The sequence below is a fragment of the Lepidochelys kempii genome, chromosome 11, assembly GCF_965140285.1.
Source record: "Lepidochelys kempii isolate rLepKem1 chromosome 11, rLepKem1.hap1, whole genome shotgun sequence".
In the NCBI taxonomy this organism is placed as follows: domain Eukaryota; kingdom Metazoa; phylum Chordata; order Testudines; family Cheloniidae; genus Lepidochelys; species Lepidochelys kempii.
Genome location: NC_136390.1, coordinates 75024042 through 75043599, shown reverse-complemented (window position 1 = coordinate 75043599; position 19558 = coordinate 75024042).

Sequence of the window (19558 nt, the reverse complement as noted above, 5' to 3'; positions counted from 1 at the left end):
ACAGTCTAGAGCCATCCTCTTTGGAACCCCCTTTCAGGTAGTTGAAAGCAGCTATCAAATCCCCCCTCATTCTTCTCTTCTGCAGGCTAAACAATCCCAGCTCCCTCAGCCTCTCCTCATAACTCATGTGTTCCAGTCCCCTAATCATTTTTGTTGCCCTTCGCTGGACTCTCTCCAATTTATCCACATCCTTCTTGAAGTGTGGGGCCCAAAACTGGACACAGTACTCCAGATGAGGCCTCACCAATGTCGAATAGAGGGGAACGATCACGTCCCTCGATCTGCTCGCTATGCCCCTACTTATACATCCCAAAATGCCATTGGCCTTCTTGGCAACAAGGGCACACTGCTGACTCATATCCAGCTTCTCGTCCACTGTCACCCCTAGGTCCTTTTCCGCAGAACTGCTGCCTAGCCATTCGGTCCCTCGTCTGTAGCTGTGCATTGGGTTCTTCCGTCCTAAGTGCAGGACCCTGCATTTATCCTTATTGAACCTCATCAGATTTCTTTTGGCCCAATCCTCCAATTTGTCTAAGTCCCTCTGTATCCTATCCCTCCCCTCCAGCGTATCTACCACTCCTCCCAGTTTAGTATCATCCGCAAATTTGCTGAGTGTGCAATCCACACCATCCTCCAGATCATTTATGAAGATATTGAACAAAACCGGCCCCAGGACCGACCCTTGGGGCACTCCACTTGATACCGGCTGCCAACTAGATATGGAGCCATTGATCACTACCCGTTGAGCCCGACAATCTAGCCAGCTTTCTACCCACCTTGTAGTGCATTCATCCAGCCCATACTTCCTTAACTTGCTGACAAGAATACTGTGGGATACTGTGGCATATGTGTTGGCTTCAGCCTGCTGACCTGGACGGCACGTGAGTGCACTGATTCTGGTGATTTCATTTCACTCCTGGTTCATGCAGTCGGGAAAGCTCACCTCATCCTTTGGCACAACTCTGCATGATGGGCACTTGTTGTTGCTTAAGAGTCTCGGCAGTGGGCCTAGGCTGCAGCGATATTCAGGAATGCTTTGCGTATGTAAGTGGGGGAGTGGTCCTGCTATTGGGGGGAACTTTCCTGGCTTCTGCACGACCCCGGTGAAGTGGGCTCGCGAAAGGATCTGAGTCCTCGCTCCCACTTCCTTTACCCAGAGGCCTCCCTGCCCTTGAGGACTCCCCTTCCACTCTCCTGTCTGGCAGAGTCCTCGTAACCCCAACAAGGCTGGGCCCAGGATTCCTGGGGGGCTTGACCCCCAACCCTGCGGTGGTCAGCTAGGACAGGGGCTAGGGTGTCCCCACTCCGGGGTACTCTCTCTGCACTGGGCACTTCCCTGATCATTTCATACAATTTAAAACAAATACAAGTTGTTTAATTAACAATTAATTTAAAAAAAGAATAATGAAAAATGGGAAAGGTGAAAGGAAACACATCACCCCGCTCTGTGGCAGGGAACATCACAAACAGTGTCTCTAGACGTCAGGGCAGTTCACAGTCTGCTCCTTGTAGGTCCCAGGCCCCTTCTCCGGCCCTAGCCGTGCTGCAGGGATGCTGCGGGTTGAACACTTGCAATGGCCAGACCCCTCCAGGCTTTGGGCGGTGGGACCCTTCTTCCCACCATCAGCCCCACGTCGAGTTAAGATCCCCCTCTCAGTCTGGCCTGCAAGGACGCTTGGCTGGGGGTGTCTTTCTGCGCTGGGCCCATTGCCCAGGGTCCCCCCTTGGCTGGCCCCCGTTGCTCACCACACCTGGCTCTGAGGCTGTCTCAGTCTTCAACCCTTTTTTAGGCCCTGCAGCACAGGATCTGCTCCCCCTGGGCTGCATCTGTGACTGCTCCCAACTCTGACCTGCTTCCTGGGCTGCTTTTCTGGTCCCTCTGGATCTGGCTCAGCTCTGCTCCCCAGCTCAGCTCGGGCCCCTGCTTTCTCCTTAGCTCGGCCCCACTCTGTCTGACCCAGGCAATTCCTGCTCACAGGGAGGAGGGGACCCCCCCCGCCCTCCTGACTCCCTGATTAGCCTGCCCGCCCTGTCATTCGGGCTGACCTGGAGCGTTGGCCTCTCTCCATTGTTCCTGGGGTCTGAAAGTCTCAGGGTCCTGATTTCCCATCGACCCTTCCCCCTTTGAGTACTGGGAGCTAGCAACCAAAACACCCCCACTGAATGTTAGTAAGGGGGCAACAGTCCCCTTACACATAACACCAGCCCGTTAGGCCAACTTCAGGACAGTGTTGCCTAGTCTTGTGACTTTCAATGTGACCCGAATGATATTTGATGTTCTTAAAGCCTTAGCTCCTGGAGTCAGAAGATCATCTGAGAATCTCAGTTTACCTCTCTCCTGAAATGAAAATGTCTAGCACTTAGTGTTTCAGCTTCTCAGCACAAGGGGGAAATCTTGAAAATGTGATCACTACAGGCGCAAAACCAGCTGGCATTGAAAAGAACCCACAACTTTTTGTTAATCTCACAATTTTTAAGTATGATTTGGGATGGGGGGAGGGGCTGGACTCATGAGCTAGAATAGTTGGTATTGGCTGGTGGGTGTTGGCAAGGTAAAGGCAGGGATATTAGTCCATCCCCTTTGTGAGCATTAAATTAATTCCCCAAATCCAAATGCTGCAAATGGAAGGTTTGCAAAGCTGCAGCTCAGTGGAAATGTTCGTAAGAAGATCCTGGGTGTTTGCCCAGTGCTGTTTGGCTGACCCTTCCTTGGCCTTGGCTTTCAGAGGGAACGTGCCTTTGGAGAGCTAGAGGGACCTCAGCAAACCTGAACAGTCCTAGACCACAGGAAAACTCATCCAGGCCATTCAAGAGAGCCACTAACAGGAGGCTGCAGGCTCCGAGTCTGCACAATACCCTAGTACACTATAAAGGCCAGATTTCCAGTGGTAATCGTGTGTTCGTACGTCTGACCCATGATCACAGATATCTGGACGAGGAGAAGGGGTGTGCATTGGGTATATTCACTGTGGCTTGGAAGTGTGGCCGCACAGCACTGGATGAGTTAATGGGTTGCTTCTTCGGCAGCCCTGCTCCCTGTGAGGGTCACTTGGGAGGTTTTACTGATGTTCCCCCTGCAGAGCCCAGGGGGCTCAGGGGGCGAGTCTGATCCTCCATGTGTCACCAGCTATTCGCTAAGCTCCACTTCCCTCCCTCCGCTGGAGCACCGCAATGCCCAGGGCTTGCACAGGTGTCCGCAATGGTATGACATGAAGGCAGTGGAGTTGCACAGATGCAACAGGGCATAATCTTTATTACTGGGGAGTAGGATGACCATACGCCCTGTTTTGGCCAGGACAGTCCCTTTTTTAGGCCCTGTCCCGGCTCTCCCAACTTTTTTGACAAAACTGGGCATTTGTCCCGTTTGCTCTTGCCAACTATTGTGGGGTGGGACCCTAGCGGGGCACAGAGGAATGGGGGGGGCAGCAAGTGGCAACACCAGCCCCGCACTGGAGGGAGGGCTAGGGAGAGCAGCTTGGGCCAGCCGGCCCTGCGGGCAGGCAGCAAGGGAACTTGGACCACCAGCCCCACAGGCAGGATGAAAGGGGGCCACAGGACGGGAGGGGGCTCGTGGGCAGCAGGCTGGCTTGGAGGGCCAGGCCCGTATGCGGTGGGGGGGCTCAGGCCGGCCCCCGTGCTAGTTGCAAAGGGGTCCTCAGGTTGGCTCTGTGTGGGTGGGAGGTTGGAGGTCTCAGGCAGTCTGGGGGCTGAGGCTGGCTCAGGGGGAGGGGGACTTCAACCCAGCCCTGAGTGGGAAAGGGAGGAGCTCAGGCCAGCCTGGGGGTGTCCCGTTTTCCCTTTGGGAAAATATGATCACCCTACCAGGGAGGTCAGAGGGAAAGCAGCTAACTAGAGGTTCCAGAAGGTCAGACTACCAGACTGGTTTCAGAGTGTTAGTCTGTGTTTGAGTGTTCGTCAGCAGCCGTGTTAGTCTGTATTCGCCAAAAGAACAGGAGGACTGTGGCACCTTAGAGACGAACCCATTTATTTGAGCGTGAGCTTTCGTGAGCATCCGATGAAGCTGTAGCTAAGGTGCCACAAGTACGCCTTTTCTTTTTGAGACTACAAGACAGTGGCCCCTTCTGGCCTTGGACTCTAGGAATGAATGAGAACCTGAGAAAATTGGTACCGTGCCCTGCTCCCCGCCCCCGAAATACAAAGCCCCCACCCCAGAATCACCTCTCCTGTTCTGGCCGTTTTGCACCAGCAATGGGCCAGCTGAGAATTCCCCTGGGGCAGGGGAGCCCTGAGCTGGCATGAAGTGGTGAAGCTGGCTCCTGCGTTGAGTGCCTTCCCGCACCATAGCGCTGGGGCGTGCTGCAGGGAAGCAGCCTGCGGTCCCACGCGGGGCGTGTCCCTAATGTACTGGAGCTCGGACGGGGAGGTGGAGAATGTTTGGCTGGTGATGATACGAGCGTTTTCCCCAGCCAGCTAGCCGTGGGGCATTGGCAGTAGCCTCAGGCAGCTGGCTTGGCCCTGCTTCCAGTTTGCGGTTGGTTCATGGTTGGAAGGGGGAAGCTGCGCACGAGTCCAAGCATTGCTTCACAAGGAAGGGGATGGGATTCGCAAACCCGTGTGTGGAGAGGCTTCAGCTGAACTAACCTCGTGCCTAGATAAAGACAATGGAGGTCAAGACTGGTCTTGGGGTTTGATTACAAGTCTTAGTACAGCTCAGAGGGGTAATGGGGGGGGGGGGGTCTAAGCATTTTGCTTGGAATATCTGCTTGTCCCTGGAACCCCTGGTGAATCAGCCTTTCATCCATCCAGCATAAATATAAGGTATAGTATGCAGCAGCATCTGGGGAGGGGAGGGGAGGGAAGTGGATTTTACATCCTGGTCCTGCCTGTTCTTAAGAAATGTTAAAGATCTTCAGGAATCTGCTTTTTTGGCCTTTGTGCCCTAGTGAGGGGAAGGGAAATGTTTGGCTTTGTGCTGCGATCTGCTTGGCTGCCCCCTGTTCTGCCCAGAGGTGGCTGCATTTCACTGGAGCTGCACTTCAGTCGCACTCAGGCTGAGAAGCGATCTGTGAGCGTAAGGCACTGCAGGAGAAGCTGCCTCGGTCGTGCTGATTGTCTTTCAAGCGGCTTGTCTCGTGCTACGTTTTTATCCCTCCCTCCTCACCGGGGTCTCTTCCTCCACTCCACATTGCTGCTCACTGGAGATGAGATGTTTCATGAAAACACGGAGCCGGAGAATGCAACGAATTGCTGTTGGAAGTTCTCTTGTATTGGGCCCAGTTCCTGAGCCATAACGATCCATTTGCAGGCGTTGGCCGATAAAGGCATACCAGGAATACATGCAACAACAATGCGGCGCTCTCTCCATGCCTCTCTGACACACTATGCTCGAAGAGAGACCGTACTAGTAGATAGAGCTCAGAAACTGCCTAATGCAGCTATGCACTTGCGCGTCAGTGTCTATTTATGAAATCCAAGAACCTACCCCAGCGAGAAGCCATGGCTGGCACCAGCCCATTCTGTATTACTTTTTAACTGGTATTTTAAAGCTGAAACTTCTCCCAATCTCCCACTGCACCATGTGTCCGATCTATAGTGTCAGTTTTCCTTAGCCCAGGGGACTGTCTGTGTGTGTGCCAAGTGCCCTGGAGGTGCTTACTGGGCAGTAATTAATCTGCTTCCTTACTGGTCTGTTTCACTGACCAACAGTCAAATGTGAGATCCTTTTCGATGCTATTCCGCAGGCTCTGCGGAAAGATGCCTGCGTCCCTTGGCAAAAGGGAACGGCATTAACTGGAGCAGCAAAGCCTGTTTAATGTAAAAGGCAATCAAGTGACACCTGCAGCTAGGACCTGCTCTGTTCTGAAGCCTTGGCTGTCAGACACTTCCTGGCTGCCCTGTCCCATGCTCAATAGGCAGAGTGTGAACTTTGATGCAGAAAGTCTGCGTAGCTGTTGTGCCTAATGGTTACCCTGGTCAAAGCAAGCTAGTGCCCCAGCCAGCCAGCGTCCTGGCCCGCAGCGCTTTCGCTGGGGCGGGACTGAGCTCGTCTCTAATGGGCTGCCCTATCCTTCGAGCAGGGGGTTGGACTAGATGACCTCCTAGGCCTGAGGTCTCTTCCAACCCTCATCTTCCACAATCCTATGAAGAACAGGAGGACTTGGGGCACCTTAGAGACTAACAAGAATGTATCCGATGAAGTGAGCTGTAGCTCACGAAAGCTTAGGCTCAAATAAATGGGTTCGTCTCTAAGGTGCCCCAAGTCCTCCTGTTCTTTTCGCGAATACAGACTAACACGGCTGCTGCTCTGAAACCTGACACAATTCTGTGAACTCCCTGCTCTGCATTAAAGGCGCTGTTCTCCCAAACTACCACAAGGGGCGCTGTCTCCTAGCAGGGAGGGCAGCTGTTCACCCTGTGTGCGGGTGCTGTCTCCATGTGCTTCAACTCCAGAGGGCAGGAGCAGCCGCGTGCACAGGGAGGTGGGTGGGAGTGGATCCCTCCATCTCTCCTGGGGGGTGGGGAAGGAGGAACAGAGGATTTGTGAGAGGAGGGAGTGGGAAGAGCACAGGCCATGTTACGCACTCACCTGCTATCATGGCTGCACAGAATGCCCCTTGCAAAGCTCTAATTATTTTTCGTTCCTGACTGCAGCAAGGCACAGATGGCCGATAATTAATAGACCATCCAGCCCCCTGCTTCTTAAACAATCCTGGCATGTCTGGGCCAGGGGCTCCCATTTTTCCCCTCATGGGCCCAGATGACCTCAATCAACATAATTGGCCCTGATCCTTCTTCAAAAGTGGGTTCTGCTACTGCAAATTAATGGAGCCCGTCCTCCTCTTTTGCACTGTGGCTCCCACTGCAGATTAGCGGCTATCTCCCAGCCACATCTTTGATCATCAGATTCCTCACTTGGATAACAGGCTTTCTGGAGAGTTCTTTAGAGATGGTATTTTTGCAATGTCTGCCTGTGTAATTTGACTACAAAAATCGGGGCTTTCCAAGCTGTAAATAGGGTGACCAGATGTCCCAATTTTATAGGGACAGTCCTGATTTTGGGGTCTTTTTCTTATATAGGCTCCTATAACCCTCCACCCCTGTCCTGATTTTTCACACTTGCTGTCTGGTCACCCTAGCTGTAAATGACCACCTGGTTTTATTAGAAATATTGCTTGAGTCACAGAAAACCTAATGCGGGATAAAGTTGCAAAACACAAGGGACAAATGAGCCACAAGTGGTGAACAAGACAATAATTACAAGCATTATCCTATAACCATAATAGAGTGCTAAGTATGTAATGTTATTCATGAAGGCAATGGAGGAAAGGACAAAAAAATTAGCAGCTGGCATATTAGAATCCGCATGTGTAATGAAAGGAAGGCAAAGAGTGTGATGTGGGGAAACATTTTCCCAGTGTTTCATATGAGTAAGATTTTCCATAAGGCTATTCACACTTTGCCAAAAAAAGGAGTTTGGTTGAATTCAGCACAGCAAGTGAATTGTCTGGTAGGAGTCTCTAACAAGTTCCTCTTCTTACTCTGCCTTCCCTTATCTAATCTGCTCCCTCGGATGTATTTCTAAAGCACCCGTGGCAGGGAACTAAGACGCTCTCACTTTGACACACCCCCACCCCCAAAGAGTAAGGAAAACTGACCCTTTATGACAAAAGCTGGACATAGTGCAAGAGTAGCTCTGGAGTGTAATTAACCGTGGGTTTGTGCCCCACTTTGGATTCCCCCACTGAACGTTAATTAAAGCTTTCAGCAATTGCTTTGTGAAGTCATGTCTGGTACGGACTAAGTCACCCGGACACATTCTGGTCCCCAGCTGAGAGAAATAAATGAACCATAGAAGGTTGCTTAGCAACGGATGCTGCTTGCTTTCCTAGTGCCTGTCACTGGGCTTTCCTTCCTTCAGTTCCTCAGCTTAGCGTCTGAGCGCTGAAGGGACGAGGATGGGCTTGTAAATGGATTCAGAGCCCTTGTTTTTGCCAAGGTCATTTCAGTGGCAAAAATGTTATGTAAAATAGCCATCCGTTGCATGGCTCAGCAGTTATTTACCCCCGCTGATTTTGTCCTGTAGATAGAAGTGTGTTTTATTCTGGCATCTGTAAGGGGGTACTTTGTTGCCCCTTTCCCCTCCGTAGTCTGTGTGTTTTAGCTAGTTAAGAGAAGTCTGGGGCTGAGTTTGGACCAGGCATGTTGCAGACTGGCCAGGTGAGTTTCAGGCCTGACCTCCAGCCGTACCGTAGCTTTCACAAACGTGGGCACTGCTTGTACCTATTTTGCCACGTTGAGGGAGGGATGCATTACCCACGGCCACTAGGACAAGCTTACTGCACTTTATTTTCACTGGTGGTTTCAAGCGGGGTTTTCATGTGCCCTCCATTTGCTCACTCAGATTCACCTAGCCAATGAACTGGGAGGCCGGGGGGTTGCCAGATCCCCTGGATGTGACACACGGGTTGGCTGGCAGTCTGTTCGCTGCAAGGGTTCGGCACTCTGGAATGCCGCCTTGTCCCTGATCCAAACAGCCCAGAGAGTTAGTGCGATTGAGGTGCTGGCTGATGGGCGGTGGGATAGGATTTGAACAGGACCTGCCGTCTGGCAGAAGGTGGGAGCTGCTTTTTTGTACCTGGTTCTGGAATTTTAAACCATCAGATCCTGGCTATGTGGCCTTATTATTCTGACTGGAAAGAAAAGCAATAAAATAACACTTGTTACTGCCCATAAATGAAGGGCCGAATGTGACCTAAAATTGTACCATCTGGCTTCACCTCCCCCTGAACTCTGTCTCTTGTGATTCCCACACACAGAGCTCTTTGCCTGGCAGTGGGATTTCTGCCTCGGGGTACGATCTTTGATTTTTTCCTCTTCCCTTCCAGATGTCTCGGCGCCCTTTGCTAGTTTTTTTCCTTGGAGATCTGCCTTTGGCATGCTGTTCCAGATAGCTCAGTGACGAGTGCAATGGAGAATATTCCTAGTGAGGTCAGGAGAAGGGGAGGAAACGGGTTGTAGTTTGCTTTTATTTGTAAAGCATGCTTTCTATTCCTTCCACAAAATGAAGGCTAATGCTGCTAAGTGGCACTGCACTGCTGCTAACCCCTAGCTTATATATCCCGCTCCTCAGAGATCTCCGAGCATTTACACAGCAGGTCAGTTTCACTATTCCCATTTCACAGAGGCAGAGAAAGGTGAAGTGACTCAGACATGGCCACCCAGCAGGCCAGTGGCAAAATCCAGATCTCCTGAGTCCCAGTCCAGTGCTCTAGGCACTACAGCCTGAGTCTGCTTTTAGCTGCACAGACCATAGCAGTGCCCAGCTCCTTCCCACACTGCCCTGCCAACACGCCTTAGACCTGCCCTACAGAGGTGACCTCTACAGGTAAGAAGTATCCATATCGCATCAGCTTTGAGGTGACTGTGTGTGTGTGACAGAGAGGGAGGTGAGGCTGTATGGGAAGCTACTACACGAAAAATGATTGGGGTTGGCAGAATTTTGTATTTTATTTTAATTTCAACAGCTAATAGGGATGTTTATTTTTAAGCATTTTTTTCCCCGGTTTTCATTGATTTAAATGTTTACAGCTGTTGGAAATTATGAGGAGTAAGACAATTGGGGGGTCAGACAGTGATTGTTTAATGACAAGAGATGTTGAGATTCAAGAAGTTAAAGCTTTATAACTGTTAAAACACACATGGTCAGCATCACATGTCAAAATCTACAAAGTGAATAGCCTTACATCAAACCCGCATAAGTTATCCAGCAACCTGTTTGTTTCTTTGTCTCTCTGTAAATGCTGATTATTATTAATGGAAATGCTTTTTTGCTGGTTTGTGCATGGTGAAATCAACACTTACCAACACTTACTGATTAAAAAATTGAATCCCTCCAAACCTCACTGCGATCTCCCTGTTTCCCAGCAATTGTGTGGCTGCAGGAGTGCCAGCAATGATGCAAAGTCTCGCTCAGGCAGTTTTGCCAGGGGGTTATAAAACCCTGTTCTGTTGAGCAAAGCAGGGCTTCATGACCCAGTGGAAAAAAACCCCGAGGATGGTCTACACTCGCTCTTACCGGAGGGTTTCAAAGCCCATGGGGGTTGGACACTGAATAGGTGCTTTTGAAAATTGCTCCCAATGCTCTAGCTGGTGCTTGGGCAACTGGAAAAGGGACATTGGTTTCTAGTGTAGACAAAGCCTTGTGCACTAGGAACAGTTCAGTTAGGGTAACAAACAGCTGTGTGATAACTTGACACTGCAGAACTGGGTCACACCCATTCCAGCAGCCTGGCAGCTCCTGCCAGTCCCTGAGCTGTCACCCTTTTCTGCTCCCAGAACTTACTCTGCAGGTTCTCCTGGGATGGTTCTTTTCCTTGGCAGAACTTGACTTTGTGACTGGCCCATTTCAGCCCGTTGCTCTCTCCAGATCTCCTCACTTAACTAGAAATAACACTCGTGTCTATAAATGCATCTGTAGGTGATAATTAATCCCTGCCCTGTGTTCTGCAGCAGACAGTCTGGTTAAGAATATCTCGCTCCCTACTGTCAGGTGCGCCCTCCCAGACAGTCATCCATGCAAACTCAAAGAGCTGTTCTGTTGCACAACCAGTGAAGAGACTTGATGCGGCGCCTACAGTCCTGGGAACTGTATTTCCGGCTTTGCACTTGTGATCATCCTTTGGGTACCGGGACACGTGCAGGCTCTGCAGGTGGAATGCAAGATGCCATGTGGAAAGCTGAAATTCTTACCCAGGGAAGTAGACGTGGCCAACTCTTTCATGGCAGTAGCAAGGCCTTTTCACTAGTGTATTGCAGACGTTGGGGCAAGTAGCTGAGAGATTTTTTGTTTTGAGGGGTTAGAAAAAATGCAGCTAATATGATGTGTTGAGTTGTGTCATTGGTCACAGGTCAGATCAACAGTACACATGCTCCCCCTCTGCGATCCACCAAGGGCATCCACCTTGGGATCCCAGCTCCTCAGCCCGCATCTCTCTCCCTCCTGATAGGGGGTCTTCCTGGCTGCCCAGCTCCCTGCCTAAACAGACCAGTATCTGTCCTTGGCTGACTCTTTGAAGGCTTAGAAGAGCTGTAATTCCTGCAATTACATTACCACACAGCTATCTATAAGCAAGCACCTTTATTCTTCTGGTGAAAATATTCCAGAGAAAACACTAAACCCAACAAAAGAACCGACGTGCATGATAAAAAGCTTACAAGAGGTCATCCCAACTCCAGCCTCAGGCTCTGGTAGGTGTCAGGCCTTCAAAACCACACCTGGGGTTTCCCCTATGATTCAAGTTGGTAACTGTTTCAGATCCCCCCCGCCAGGTTACACAGAGTCATGGCCCACAACCATACCAAATTCATTTAATACAACGGACCCCTAAAGGTCCTCACACTTCATCCAATGAAGTCTCTCCAGGCCAGGGCCAGATTAATGCAGGGGCTTTAGGGGCTGCAGCCCTGGACTAAGGGGGTCCATGGCACAGCAGGGCTCAGGCAGGCTGCCTGCATGACGTGGCCCCACGCTGCTGCTGGATGCAGCCGGCTGCTGGAATGTCTCTGTGGCCCCTGGTGGGGGGGAGGGGAGGCAGCTCCGCGCGCTGTCCCCGCCTTCAGCACCGTTCCTGCAGCTTCCATTGGCTGGTTCCCGGCCAATGGGAGCTCTGGCGGCAGCGCTTGTGGGCGTGGGCAGCACACGTTGACACGCTGTCCCCTTCCCCCCAGGGGCGCGCAGAGACGTGCCAGCAGCCGGCCGCTTCCGGGAGTGGCGTGGGACCACGGCATGCAGGCAGCCTGCCTGAGCCCTGCTGCGCCGTGGGCCGGGAGCCACCTGTGGTAAGTGCCTCCCAGTCAGAGCCTGTGCCTTGCACCCAAACTCCCTCCCAGACCCTGCACCCCAACCCCCTGCCCCAGGTCAGAATCCCCCTCCTGCACCCAAACTGCCTTCCAGAAAGAAACTAATATAGCAGCTGTTCTAAGGTAAGAAGTAGGCTATTTTGAATTAACTTAACTATACTTGACATGTTTTAAGACTGAAATGTAACCACAGACCAGCTTTATGTTAATTAAAAGGCAAGTTTAGTATAGTGTTAATAGCCTCAGTGCCATAATTGTGATCATTTTGCTTCAAATTAGGAAGAAGACTTGTATACAGGGCCCCACAAAATCTAGTCACCTCGGGCCCATGGGAGAGTTAATCTGGCCCTGCTCCAGGCTATGGCAGGAAATTGCCATCTCTGTCACAGTAACGTCTGGAGAGATGAGCACAGGAACCAAGTGGTCTTAAATCCTAATCCTAGCTCTGCCACTGAGTCACTCCATTGCCCTGAGCAAGTTGCTTCACCTTTCTGACCCTACTCTACTTGCGTTATATTGATGACATCTTCATCATCTGGACCCATGGAAAAGAAGCACTTGAGGAATTCCACCATGATTTCAACAATTTCCATCCCACCATCAACCTCAGCCTGGTCCAGTCCACACAAGAGATCCACTTCCTGGACACTACAGTGCTAATAAACGATGCTCACATAAACACCACCCTATACCGGAAACCTACTGACCGCTATTCCTACCTACATGCCTCCAGCTTTCACCCTGACCACACCACACGATCCATCGTCTACAGCCAAGCTCTGCGATACAACCGCATTTGCTCCAACCCCTCAGACAGAGACAGACACCTACAAGATCTCTATCAAGCATTCTTACAACTACAATACCCACCTGCGGAAGTGAAGAAACAGATTGATAGAGCCAGAAGAGTTCCCAGAAGTCACCTACTACAGGACAGGCCTAACAAAGAAAATAACAGAACGCCACCAGCCGTCACCTTCAGCCCCCAACTAAAACCCCTCCAACGCATTATTAAGGATCTACAACCTATCCTGAAGGATGACCCAACACTCTCACAAATCTTGGGAGACAGGCCAGTCCTTGCCTACAGACAGCCCCCCAACCTGAAGCAAATACTCACCAGCAACCACATACCACACAACAGAACCACTAACCCAGGAACCTATCCTTGTAACAAAGCCCGTTGCCAACTGTGCCCACATATCTATTCAGGGGACACCATCACAGGGCCTACTAACATCAGCCACACTATCAGAGGCTCGTTCACCTGCACATCCGCCAATGTGATATATGCCATCATGTGCCAGCAATGCCCCTCTGCCATGTACATTGGTCAAACTGGACAGTCTCTACGTAAAAGAATAAATGGACATAAATCAGATGTCAAGAATTAGAACATTCATAAACCAGTCGGAGAACAATCTCTCTGGTCACGCGATTACAGACATGAAAGTCGCTATTTTACAACAAAAAAACTTCAGGGAGAAACTGCTGAATTGGAATTCATTTGCAAATTGGATACAATTAACTTAGGCTTGAATAGAGATTGGGAGTGGCTTAGTCATTATGCAAGGTAGCCTATTTCCCCTTGTTTTTTCCTACCCCCCCTCTCCCCAGACGTTCTTGTTAAACCCTGGATTTGTGTTGGAAATGGCCCACCTTGATTATCATACACATTGTAAGGCGAGTGGTCACTTTAGGTAACCTATTACCAGCAGGAGAGTGAGTTTGTGTGGGGAGGCGGGTGTAAGAAAAACCTGGATTTGTGCTGGAAATGGCCCAACTTAATTATCATACACATTGTAAGGAGAGTGATCACTTTAGATAAGCTATTATCAGCAGGAGAGTGGGGTGGGAAGAGGTATTTTTTCATGCTTTGTGTGTATATAAGATCTTCTAAACTTTCCACAGTATGCATCCGATGAAGTGAGCTGTAGCTCACGAAAGCTTAGATAAATTGGTTAGTCTCTAAGGTGCCACAAGTACTCCTTTTCTTTTTGCGAATACAGACTAATACGGCTGTTACTCTGAAATCTTTCTGACCGTTTCCCAATCTGTAAACCGGGGAGCAGAACGTTTAACCTCCAATTTAGCCAGCATGTTTTACAGATCAATGAGTTAACATCTCAGTGCTCTGTACGTATAAAGTGCTATCAAAATGCCAGGTGTTATAGAAGTATTTAAAACCCCAAACAAAGGGGTACTTAGCCCTCTTACTGTTAAATGGTGCAGCATGGGCCAGTTTCTTTAGTAGCTCGAAGGCTGTGCCTCCCAGTTGATTTCAGCAGGGCTACTGGCAATGCGTGAAATTAGCATGTGTCTAGATCTGGGTAGGATCAGGCTCTGACTGTAGAGGACCAGTTCACTAGCAAGAATGTTGGTGGACACCATGAAGATAAATTTCACCATTCTAAATCTGAGAGTTGGGAAGCCAATGAGAACCCAATCTTAGCACAGCTGCCTGTGAGGTGTGTAGAGTCAAAGCAAACACATGTCTCGCCACGTTCAGATATTAACTAGTCCAACAAACATACAACCGGAGAACAATTGGCAGACCCAGCGTTCATCCCTCGAGTTGCCTGGTACCTAATTTTGAATAATGAATAAATCTGACTGAAACTGGATCTTGTTCATAGACCGCTCTCAAACCAAAAAGGCAAAATTCACTGATTTGCCCAGAGCTAATGATTATGCTGACTTGGCCATCACCTGGGCTCAGATTTTGCGATTGCCCAGCCAGAGACTCAAGCTAGCATCCTTGCATTTTTAAACATTGGATTAATGGTTTTTATTGTGTTTTGTGTAGCATGCAGTTGTAGGGATTCTTATGATATATGCAAACACATCGCATTTTAACCTCAGTGATGCTTTCACTTTTGGGGCTGTGATGGGAGAGGGAAATGACATGAGTTTGGAGGAGTTTTTCCCTATAAAAGCCCTTCTATCCCGCAGAAGGCGCCAGGGTCTGAGCTGCCCTCCAGCCCTGAGGTGCAGTGAAGGATTCCCAGCCATTTGGCTCTCTAAAGAGGTTATGTTCTGAGTACAGTGAAACTGGTGCTGGTATGGTCATGTGTAAAGGGGCTGTGTCACATGCCAGTCATGGGCTCTTTCTCTTTGTGATGCATCTGCGGCTTTTTCCTCCCCAAACATAAAGGGAGAGGGAAATGACTCAGAGCTGTTTAACTAGCAGTGGTTTCTAGACTGCAGGGCTTTTTGTGCGTGTCTCCGGGTGGGGGGCTTCCTATGTAGGGGAAAGGGAAAGAGCAGTTTCTCACTTGCAAATGGTGATCCACCCTCCCCATCAGATATTTATGGGTTTTTGTTGTTGTGAGCAGGGCGGCTGCCTCAGGTGCCAGACTGTGGAGGGGGGAGCCACTAGGACCCAGAGTGTAGAAAATTGTGTCTGCTGCTGGTTCTCTCTGCTCTAGATGCAGAGATGGTGGAGAGCTGTGCTGGAGGAAGGAGGGCACAAGAGACAGAACAGGCAGGCAGGAGAAAAGGTGAGAGGGAATAACAGAAAGCAGCAGGAGCTGCAGGGGGAGAGAGGAGGAGGAGCCTCTTATGTACCTCTCTAGCCCCCCCAGGAGCCTGGACTGATTAACCCCAGCTCTCAGGGCGCTTCCTGTTTCCTGCTGCTTCCCGGAACCCACTTGAGGAGAGCAGGCAGTCAACTGAAGTAGTAGGAGCCAGTTAGGCCCTTCAGACGCCGATCTCTTCCCTCCCTCAGGCCCTGCTACCAGCCTGCTTATTGTCCCCTTCAACTGAGTGTTGAGAGCCACTCTAGCTGGCACAGAACAGCAGCCATGAGTGAAAGAAGAAAACGCCCCTCTGGGGCAGCATGCAGAAAAAGAAAGCAAGCAAAGGAAGCTTTTCTATCTAAGCAGGAAGGAGCTCTCCTGAGATACATAGACACAAATGTTCACGGTGGACCTTCCGGCCCCAGGGAGGATGGGAGTGGTGAGGAGATGCCTGATCTTCCACTAGAGTGCAGATGACCTGGCAATTACTGCAGCATCCATATCTCCATCTCAAATGGATGTAACCATGCACATTCCTGAAGAAAAGCGTAGATCAGAGAAGAGTGTGGTGGAGGCAAAAGAAACCGCTGCTGCTGAGTTTAGTTCCTTAAGTCTAGATGATTCAGGACCGTGGATCCACTTGAGCAGTAGCCTGAGGGACTTCCTTATACTGCATGGGCCACAGCAAGTGAAAAACATCATGTTCCCCAAAGACAATGAAAATAGAAGTTTCCATCCAACACGTTACTGGTGTGAAATCCCCAATGGTGACAAAGTGGAGAGGCCTGGCTTATGTACTCAAAAACCCAGAATGCTGTATACTGTTTTTGTTGCAAGCTCTTCCAGTCTAATGTTCCAGCCACACTGGGTTCTACAGGAACAAAGGACTGGAAAAATCTGTCTAGAAATCTGGCATGCCATGAGAAGGCAGCAAATCAGCAGAGAGCATTCCATAGGTGGAAAGAGCTTGAGATGAGACTAAGGTTAAAGGTCACCATAGATGATCGGCATCAAGAGAAGATTGTATCAGAGTATCTTTACTGGCAAAATGTTCTGAAAAGGCTCATTGCCATTGTGAGAGTGCTTGCAACCCAAACCCTAGCCCTGCGTGGCACTTCAGATCCGCTGTATGTGCCAAACAATGGAAACTTCCTTAAAATTGTGGAGCTGATGGCTGAGTTTGATGCTGTACTCCAGGATCATCTAAGAAGGGTCACCACCCAAGAAATGTATACACACCACTACCTTGGAAAAACAATTCAAAATGAGATACAGTTACTGGCAACAAAAGTCAAACAGAAGATTGTGGCAGATCTGAAGTCAGCAAGAGATTCCTCTGTTATTCTGGACTGCACACCGGACATTAATGGTGCGTTTTGTAACAACAGAACCGGGTGAAAATGTCCCTGCAATGGTGACTGTCAGAGCATTTTCTAGAATTTATTGACATTAATGATACTGCAGGAGCTGGTATGACAAAAGTGCTTCTTAAAAAGCTGGAAGAGACGGGAATTGCGATAGCTGACATGAGAGGTCAGGGCTACGATAATGGTGCCAACATGAGAGGAAAGAACAGAGGAGAGCAGACATGGATCTGAGAGTTAAACCCTTGAGCTTTTTTTGTCCCATGCTATTCTCATTCATTGAACTTGGTGGTCAGTGCGGCAGCATCAGCTTCTAGTGAGGCTGCTGAATTTTTTAATGTCATTCAAAGCATAAATGTATTTTTCTCTGCATCAACTCATCGATGGCAAATTTTGAAGCAACATCTGGGAACATCCTCTCTGACACTGAAACCACTGAGTGCCACACGATGGGAAAGTTGAGTGGAGGTGATAAAGCCTATCAAACACCAAATTGGGAAGATAGATGATGCCATAGTTGCCATTATGGAGGATAATGCTATGACAGGAACTGTTCATGGGAGAACAGTGGCAGAGGGAAATGGAATCACCAGAAAAATACATAACTTCAAATTTCTGTGTGGCTTAGTGTTGTGGCATAACATACTGTTTGAAATAAATCTTGTAAGCAAGAGACTCTAAGGTGTTGACCTTGATGTATCTGGAGCAATGGAACAACTGGACAAAGTAAAGTCATACCTACGGTCTTACCTGTCAGATGAGGGATTTCAAAATGTTCTGAAGAGTACACAGAAATTGGCAGAGGAACCTCACACTGAAGCTATTTTCCACCCATTCAAGAATACAAGAGTCACTGAAGAAGACATTTTGATTACGAGGCACAGAATAATCCCATAAGAGACCCCAAACAACAATTCAAAGTTGAATTCTTTAGCCAGGTGCTAGACTGTGCAATAGTCAGTTGAAGAACATTTCATGCAGCTCAAGGAACACAGCAGTATATTTGAGATGTTGTATGATATTCCAAAACTCCTCAGTATACCTGAAGAAGACCTACACCAGCAATGCAGCGCACTAGAGACAGTGCTGACATGATGACATGCACAATATTGATGCGAGTGATTTAGGTGATTAACTGAAAGCCCTTTCAAGATACATTTCAGCAGGATCAACTCCAAAGGCTGTTCTGGAATATTATGTGCACAAATAAGATGACCACCCTCTTTCCAAATGGTTTTGTTGCTCTGCACATACTTCTAACACTTCCTGTAACAGTTGCCAGTGGAGAATGCAGCTTCTCTAAGCTGAAGTTCATAAAAACACATCTACCCTCCACAATGACACAGGAGAGGCTGGTCGGCCTTGCAACCCTCTCAATAGAGCATGAGCTGGCCCAGACTGTGGACCTTCAGCAGGAAGCAGTTCAAATCTTTGCAACCAAGAAGGCATGGAAAGCACCACTTTGGTTATTCAAACAGATAAAAATGCCAGTGTTTGCTATGCAGACAAGAAAAGTTACATTTACTGTTCAGGCATTTGAAAGTTAAGTGTTACTTACAATTTTTGAACAAGGCATTTTAAGTTGTTACTTCTCCTTTACTGGGGTAGGTAGCAGAGCAGCACCATGAGAGGAGTAGAACAGGAAGAAGGCAGAATTGAGACCTTTCAAAGTTTTGGCCCAAGCAAGGGGGCATCATTTGAGCTCCCAGCCTCAGGTGCCAAAATGTTGTGGGCCGGCCCTCGTTGTGAGTTCAGAAATGTGCTAGATCTGTACCCTTCTCTCCCCTCCCCGGGAAAGGGGCCACTCCCAAGATACGGAGCTGCACTCAGCCCTCCCCCCTGCTTTCTCCAAGTGGAGGGGATGACATGAGCTCCAGAGCAGCATCGCTCCCTCCCCTCTGCCCCAACCTGTGGAATGCCCTCCGTGCCAGCCAGGAGCTGGGGCTGTGTGGGTTTGTCTGGGGTGTACCAAGGCAGTGTTAATGGGAGCTGGAGACTGGCTTCTACATAGACCCACAGGGTTAGAAGGGCCTGCCAGGGTCAACCCCCTGCCAAGAGGCAGGACTTGTGTCTAAACCATCCAAGACCGATGGCTATCCAGCCTCCTCTTCAAAACCTCCAGGGAAGGAGCTTCCACAACCTTCCGAGGCAGTCTGTTCCACTATCTAACTGTTCAGGTATGTTGGCAACAAGAAGAAAGTCAAGGAAAGTGTGGGCCCCTTACTGAATGAGGGAGGCAACCTAGTGACAGAGGATGTGGAAAAAGCTAATGTACTCAATACTTTTTTTGCCTCTGTCTTCACGAACAAGGTCAACTCCCAGACTACTGCACTGGGCAGCACAGCATGGGGAGGAGGTGACCAGCCCTCTGTGGAGAAAGAAGTGGTTCGGGACTATTTAGAAAAGCTGGACATGTACAAGTCCATGGGGCCAGATGCGTTGCATCCGAGAATGCTAAAGGAGTTGGCGGATGTGATTGTGGAACCATTGGCCATTATCTTTGAAAACTCATGGGGATCGGTGGAGGTCCCGGACGACTGGAAAAAGGCTAATGTAGTGCCAATCTTTAAAAAAGGGAAGGAGGAGAATCCTGGGAACTACAGGCCAGTCAGTCTCACCTCAGTCCCTGGAAAAATCATGGAGCAGGTCCTCAAGGAATCAATTCTGAAGCACTTAGAGGAGAGGAAAGTGATCAGGAACAGTCAGCATGGATTCACCAAGGGCAAGTCATGCCTGACTAATCTACTTGCCTTCTATGACGAGATAACTCGTTCTGTGGATGAAGGGAAAGCAGTGGACGTGTTGTTCCTTGACTTCAGCAAAGCTTTTGACACGGACTCCCACAGTATTCTTGTC